Source organism: Myotis daubentonii, chromosome 11, assembly GCF_963259705.1.
Source record: "Myotis daubentonii chromosome 11, mMyoDau2.1, whole genome shotgun sequence".
In the NCBI taxonomy this organism is placed as follows: Eukaryota; Metazoa; Chordata; class Mammalia; order Chiroptera; family Vespertilionidae; genus Myotis; species Myotis daubentonii.
In genome coordinates this window covers 51,195,094-51,203,269 of record NC_081850.1, presented here as the reverse complement: position 1 = coordinate 51,203,269, position 8,176 = coordinate 51,195,094, and positions in this window count along the sequence as shown.

Below are 8,176 nucleotides of genomic sequence, written 5' to 3'. Positions count from 1 at the left end.
TCATATTTTTTTTTATCTCTTCTTAAATAACTAGAGGCCTGGTGCATGAAATCTGTGCACTGAGTAGGGGGGAGTGGCGGAGTTCCCTCAGCCTGGCCTGTGCCCTCTCACAGTCCGGGACTCCTCGGGATGTCCACCTGCCAGCTTAGGCCCACTACCCACGGGGATCGGGCCTAAGCTGGCAGTTGGACATCCCTCTCACCGTTCAGGACCCCTCCCTCCTTACTGCCTGCCTGCTCCCTGCTTCTTACTGCTCAGCTTGCTCCTCCTTCCTTAGCACTGCCGCGGAAGTGGGAGAGGCTCCTGCCACTGCCTCTGTGCTCGCCAGCCGTGAGCCCAGCTTCTGGCTGAGCGGTGCTCCCCCTGTGGGGGCAGCTCCTGCATTGAGCGTCTGCCCTCTGGTGGTCAGTACACATCATAGTGACCGGTCATTCTGACCGATCCACCATAATGGTCACTTTGGCTTTTATTATATAGATACCCTTCAACATTTCATATAATACTGGTTTGGTGATGATGAACTCCTTTAGCTTTTTCTTGTTTGTGAAGCTCTTTATCTGACTCTCAAATCTAAATGAGAGCTTTGCTGGGTAGAGTATCTTGGTGGTAGGTCCTTACTATTCAATACTATTGAATATTTCTTGCCATTCCCTTCTGGCCTGCAAAATTTCTGTTGAGGAATCAATTGACAGTTGTATAGGTGCTTCCTTGTAGGTAACTAACTGCTTTTCTCTTGCTGCTTTAAGGTTCTCTGTCTTTAACTCTTGACATTTTAATTATGATGTGTCATGGTATGGGCCTCTTTGGGTTCTTCTTATTTGAGACTCTCTGTGCTTCCTGGACTTGAAAGTCTATTTCTTTCACCAGATAGGGGAAGTTTTCTGTCATTATTTCTTCAAATATGTTTTCAATATCTTGCTCTCTCTTCTCCTGGCACCCTCATAATTTGAATGTTGGTATGCTTGAAATTGTCCCAGAGGCTCCTTACAATATCTTCATTTTTTTTTAATCTTAATATTTTTGGATTCTTTTTTCTTTTTGCTCTTCTGATTGGGTGTTTTTTGCTTCCTTATATTTCAAATCATTGATTTGATTCTCAGAATGCTCTACTCTACTATTGAATCCCTGTAAATTATTCTTTATTTCAGTTAGTGTATGCTTAATTTCTGACTGGTCCTTTTTCATGTCTTTGAAATTCTCACTAAGATCCTTGAAAGTTTCATGAAGATCCTTGAGTAACTTTATAACCATGGTTATGAGCTCTATCTCCAGTAATTTGCTTGCTTCCATTTTTTTCATTTGTGATATTTCTTTGTCTCTGCATTTTGGCTGCTTCCCTGTGTTTGTTTTTGTGTATCAGGTAGAGCTGCTATGTCTCCTGGAATTGGTAGAGTGGCTTTGTGTAATAGGTGTCCTGTAGGCCCCAGTGGCTCAGCCTCCCCAGTCACCTGAGCTGGGCACTTTAGGTGTGCCCCAGTGTGGACTGTGTGCACAGCCTTGTAGTTGACCCTTGATTGCTGTTGGTGTCTCTAGGAGGAGTTGACCTCCAGGCCAGTTGGCTTTGAGGACCAACTGTGACTACAGTGGGAGGGCTGTTGTGCAAGAGGCGAGGCCCAGCTGTGAAGCAAGGCAGGCTGGTGCTAGGGCCTGGTCTTGGCCTTTTATTGATAGGCTTGGGGAACGCTGTCATCAGCTGCAGTTTGTTAGTGAGATTTTAGTAAAGTCTGAAGCCTGAGCCAGGACAGGCCATTTATATGGAAAAGCTGCTGCAAACAGCTTGGGTGGGGCTGCAGATTGGATGGGGCAGGGTTTCAGGGAATCACGGGGCGGAGCAAACAGTGCTCCAGGCAGATTGAGTATCAGATATGGCTGCCAGTCAGCCCTGCGACAGGGGAGGTTCCAGCACAGGAACAATGACCCCTGTGAGTACCTCCTCCTGGGAGAAAGCTGCCCCCAAGTTCCTGCCCCGATTCCAGACAGTCCAGTTGCTCCCCATATGTGTCTGAGCTCCCCAGCACTGGAGCTGGAAGAAGCAGGACTGTAAGTTTGTGCAAAGACCCTTTAAGAGGAACACCAGGGATTCCAGCAGCCTCCATGTCACTCAGTCACAGTCCCATAGTTGTGGGGACTTCTCTATCCAGCCCTAGGACCCTGGCCTGCAGGTCTGGTGTGGAGCTGGGACCCCTTGCTCCTCATGTGTGGCCTCTGCAGAGATGATCTCTCTCCCGGTTAAAAAAAAAAAAAAAAGGCACAGGTGGGTGTCGGACCAGCCCACTCTGCTCCTACCAGTCTCAATGTGCTTTCTTCTTCTCTAGTTGTAGGACTTCCATTCAGCCTGCTTTCAGGCGGTTCTGAATGATGATGGCTTTGTATTTTAGTTATAATTTTGATGTGGTTGTGGGAGGCAGCAAGTACAGGCATTTACCTACGCCACCATCTTGGTTCTCTTTTTTCCCCACTCATTCTTATTAGCTGTGCCTTCGCACATGTTCTGGCCAGTTCCAGGGACTATCATCTGAATCTTCTGGATAGAACTAGTTGCAGGATCCATTATACGAATTCAGTTTGGGCACCTCCCTTTGTTGGAGGGTTTGGCATTGCAAATGTGTTGTTCTGAAGAAAAATTAATAAAGGACCTGAGATTTAGAAAAGTCGTTTGCTATGTACATCGTTACCAGTTAGTGGGGAAAAAAAGTTAAAAGCCAACAAAATCCTTGAAAGTATTTTGCATGTGGGTGTCTTTTTTATGTTTAAGCCAAAAATGTTGGAAGATGGAGCATCTGTGTTAATGTATGAAGGTATTGTGTTAGGTACTATTTCAAGAAAGTGAGATTAGTTTGTATAGTCCTTTTATGCCTCTGTGTAATTTTATTTTTTAAAAATATATTTTAGAATTCAGAGAGGAGGGAAGAGGGAGGGAGAAATAGAAACATCAATGATGGGAGAGAATCATTGATCGGCTGCCTCCTGCACGCCTCCCACTGAAAATTGAGCCCGCAACCCAGGCATGTGCCCTTGACTGGAATCAAATCCGGGACCCTTCATCCCGTAGGCCGACACTCTATCCATTGAGCCAAACCAGCTAGGGCTGGAGAGAGATTTTTAAAAGTGTTGCAGTCTTATAATTTATCTTTGATTGTAATTTGAAATACAGTTGTCACATGAATTGAGCCCTCAGCTTCAATTTTGTTTTTGTTTTGAATATTAAAACAAAAACAAATAGTTTGTTCCATATTGGCTAAATTAATTCTTAATAGCAATAAGAAATCCCCCTTTGCAGTCACATTCCCCAAACTAAAGATTTTTCCTGTAGCCACAAAACCTGTGGCTTTTTAATTAACAGAATGCCTGTCATATGCTGCCATTTTGAGATTTGAACACAGCCATAAATCCATGAATTTGTGTGAATGTAGCCTGCCATCCCAGTGAAAAGAAGCCTTTGCTTAAGTACTAGTAAAAAAAGTTTAAAGTGGAAAAGAAACAGCTTCTGTAAAGTTTTTAGAAAAACTTTAATGAAATTGGATTTTTTTATTTAGCCCATGGCCTCATGAACTGGCAGTTGTGAGATGCATGCTTTGTGCCCAGGCTCATGAAGGGCAAGGATCCAGTCAGTACATGTTGCTTATTCCTTCTAGGAACTTTTTATCAAACACCTCTTCTGTTCCAGCACCTAGTGCTGAGGATGGTTTAAAAAAAAAAAGACCAGTTTCTGGCATAGGATAGGGAAGAAAAGCAAGTTGAAAGGAGTAACTAAAATAGTGGAGTAAGAGAAAATCTTCAGTTGTTTTGGTAATGGAACGGCACCTAATCCAGCCCTACTGAGTTGGGAAAGGCTTCCTAGAGTTGAGCATAAATCCCTGCAGGTAAAGGGATTTGGCAGTCTCAGTAGTAGTTTATGGCGAGACCAGGCAAAGAGGAGAGACCTGGATTGGGAGCTATTAAGTATGGGTTTTGTTTTTTTTTTTACTTTTTAGTTAAGTAATACATTGGTGTAATAAGTAAATACAAAGCTGAAAAAGAAAAGGGATCTGCTTTTCCCAGGAACCTTTAGGCACCTGTCTACAACTTAACCTAAAAACAGTGTTAACTTTTATTCAAAAGTGAAAACAGGTGCTTCTTACTCTGCGCTTAAATTTTCTTCTTAAGAATCATGTGGCCATTTAAATACAGAAGGCAGGGGGAGCTCCAGGGACAGAGGCCCAGAAGGGAGAAGGGAAGTCCATGCAACAACTGCTGTTCTGCCTTGCTGTCTGTCTTGCAGAGAGAGGGGGAGATGGCTGAAGAGGGCATGCCCCACATGCCCAAGGTGCCTCAGCGCACCCCTGCGGTGGTCCCTGGTCTGGTGGACCAGGCTGAGCAGCGCCAGTGGAGGCCCTTAGCTGCTGGTGCACCCTGCACCCTCCTTGGAACCAGCCATCAGCAGCTGGAGGCCTCTGATGGCGCCACTGGGCTGCTTTGCATGTTACATAAATTGGTAGTCAGAGATCATGTTATTGGCCTCTCTGACCACAATGCCAGTTGTAAAAGCTCAACGAATGGTAGTGGGATACCGGTAATCAGTGGCTACTCCCTCGTGGAACTAAGTGTATGATGTCAGGGTCCTAGGGAGGCGTTCTGCTGCAGCTTGATGACTTAACTGATACTCCTCTTTAGGTCTTAAAACTTAAAATACCTGGCATTAAAGTTAAGCCTGTGAGAGAAAGTGTATTTGCCCTATTTCTCACTCAGTTGTTTAATTAGACTCTGAAAAATATCCAATGTTTTCTTTCTTTCTAATAAATAGTCTTAGGAATAATTTATCTTCTTCAGCCAGTTAAAATTTTCAACTTGTATTGCTGGCACTAATAAACAGTACTTCCTATGTAAGCAGCCTTATTTAATTCTCAGGACCATTTTATGAAGTACAGCCTATTATTCCCATGATGCACAGGAAGAAAGGTTCCACACGTTGCTCATGGAGCTGACACTGAAAACCAGGTGGTTCCAAAATGCAATTTCTTTATTCTCATTCAAACTGCTGTCAGTTTCTTCTCTGTCTAGGTTTGGGCAGAAGTGAAGAAAGAATCCATGGCTTGTTTTTCCACATTCTGTTAAAACTTATCTAAATTGGCCACAGGCAGTGAGATAAGTAGAAAGAACTAAATTACAAGAATCTGGATTCCAGTCTTTTATTTGGGCCAGAACAATGGCTCTCTTACCTGGCAACTTGTTTGAAAAAGCAAAATCTCAGGTCCTACCCTAAGACCTACAAAATCAGAAACTGTGAAAGTGGCACTCAGCAAGCACACACAAATTTGGGAACTAGTAGACTGGACAGCAGTTTCCTCACCTACAAAGTATAACTGTCCCCCAAGGGAGTGGTTCCCAGACCTCTGGCAGATAGATACCCAAATCCAGAAGATGCTCAAGACCCTGTATAAAATGACATTTGTATATAGGCTACAGCAGGCATATCTGCACATCGCCTTATTCTTGTACAAATTCAAGTTTTGCCTTTTGGAACTTTCTGGGATTTCCTCCCCGAATATTTTCAATCCAATTTATTGAATCCATGGATGCAGAATCTGAGAATACACAGGGCTGACTGTGTGTTTTGATTCTTGTTCTGTCAGTCTCACAAGGTTTCGGAAACCAAATTAAGTGATAAAGGTACAGGACTTCAGAAACTCTTGAATGTATCTGTATTGCTGTAGCTTACTAGCATTTTCATTCCCTGCTTTCAGAGCCTATGCTTTATTTTCCCACGTTATTTCAAAAGAAAAACCGTCATCAAGTGTTATTTCTAAGCTTGGATGCTCCCTTGTCCTGAGCATCAAACTCTCACTTGCAATGGCATGGGATGCCCCTATTTGAACTTCCACGTTAATTCTAAGTAGCACTTCTGTCCTAGGTGGTTAGGTTAATACAAGTATGTCCCCATGTTGGTAGTGTTGAAACTTGGCAGTACTTGACCATCCAGGTGCTTAGGCTACATCCAGTTCAGTTACACCAAAATCAGGTGTAACCGCCGAAACCGGTTTGGCTCAGTGGATAGAGCGTCGGCCTGCGGACTGAAGGGTCCCAGGTTCGATTCCGGTCAAGGGCATGTACCTGGGTTGCAGGCACATCCCCTGTGGGGGATGTGCAGGAGGCAGCTGATCTATGTTTCTCTCATTGATGTTTCTGACTCTCTACCTCTCTCCCTTCCTCTCTGTAAAAAATCAATAAAAATATATTAAAAAAAAAAAATCAGGTGTAACTAAAATCAATTTTTAAGCTTCCCAGGTAATTCCACTTGTAGCCAAGGTTGAAAAACAGTGCCATATGCAGAAAAGATGATGCTAATTTCACACACAGGAAGGTTGGTCACGACGTTACACAGCATGGGACAGAATTCTTACTCTCTGAAAAAGCAGTAGTGCTAGGGCCAGGAACTGCACTTGTGGGGATGGGCTTTATTTCTGTGATTACCTGGGTCAGTGTTCTAAGAGGTATTTTTTCTTTTTACTAGACTTGTCAGTTTCTGCCTTTCCAGATATAACTATTTTCTTTTAGTGATTTCTATTTTCTTTTAAAGGTTTTATTGTGGTAAGATATGTAAAATAACTTTTAACCACTTTTAAGTGTAGAATTCAGTAGAATTATACAACCATCATTTCTGAAACTTTTTCATCACCCTAGAGACAATTAAGCACCAACTCCCTGTTCTTCTTGCCCCCCGCCCTTGATAATCTGTGAATTTGCCTAGATATCTCATAGCTGGAAGCACATATCTGTCCCTTTGTGTGTCATTCTGGGGTGAACAAAAGGTTTACAGTTCTTCATATGAAAAATACAATGTACTTTTGCCTGACTGGTGTGGCTCAGTGGTTGAGCATTGACCCATGAACCAAGTCACTGGTTCAATTCCTGGTCAGGGCACGTGCCTGGGTTGTGGGCTTGATTCTCAGTAGGGGGAATGCAGGAGGCAGTCAAGATCAATGTCTCTCCCTCTTCGATGATTCTCTCTTTAAAAAATTAATAAAAAAATTAAAACTTTTGTATACAACTGTAAACCCACTTTTTGCTAACCCCTATATACATAGCATTTTGTTTACTATCTGTTGACTAAATGGTTTTCCCTTTGGCTATTGTGAATAATGCTGCAGCAAAGGGCATGCAAAGTATCTGAATCAAGGAGTGTAATTACTGGGTCATATGGCAATTCCATGTTTGGGTTTTTGAGAAGCTGCCCAACTTTTCTATAGCAGGTATAACATTTAATATTCCCATGAGCAATGTGCAGGGTTCCAACTTCTCCATTCTCATTTGCTTTCATTTTGAGTTAGATTTTGGATCAGTTGATGTGAAGTAGCAGCTCAGTGTGGGTTGATTTGCATTTTCCCTCATGACTGATACTTTTCACTCTCCACCCATTTAAATAGAAAATATTTAACTAAAGTTGATATTTTTGGGTGTTAACATTTTAACTAGTTAAGTGAAAAGTTACCTATCTTAGTGACCAGCTAATGCTTTCTTCTGGGGAAAAATAAAAAAGCCTATAGTGACACACTGGAAATACTTTGTAATCAGTGTATTAAGGAGACATTCATACATTTCAAGAATTGCTTAAATTCTGATATCCAGATTTAAGCTTGTGAACATGACTTTAAACATACAATTAAATCTATTCATAATTTGCTATACTACCAACATTAAATTACAGTTACTTTGGAGCATAAGTTAAATGGTTTAAAGTAAGCCGGTAACATACCTAAAACACACCTTCCTATCTCATACATGCAAATTACTTCTCCATGTAAAGGTTTCATCACTCAACTTCTAAGTAAGCCTATTCCAGAACTCACTACTCTAAGGCTTATGGTCCAAAGAGAAGGGGGAAAAAATGTAACCAAGGACTGATATATAATAATAATAAAAAAAGATGGCACAACAGAAGGGAATGCAATTCTACAAGTGCAAGCCCTCAAGAAGCAGATTATGATAAACCCCTTCTTTGGAAAGGTATCATTTCTATCACTGATACCACAGGTTAAATTATATGGCATGCCACCTTCAAGTAACAGTTGAGGCAACAGAATAAATGCAGAGGCATCACAATGAATCCCACCTAATACAACTATTCAAACTAACACTTCTTTGTCTGACTGCCAGTTAAATACAGAATTTTAACTTCATAGCTTAACAATTAAGGGTC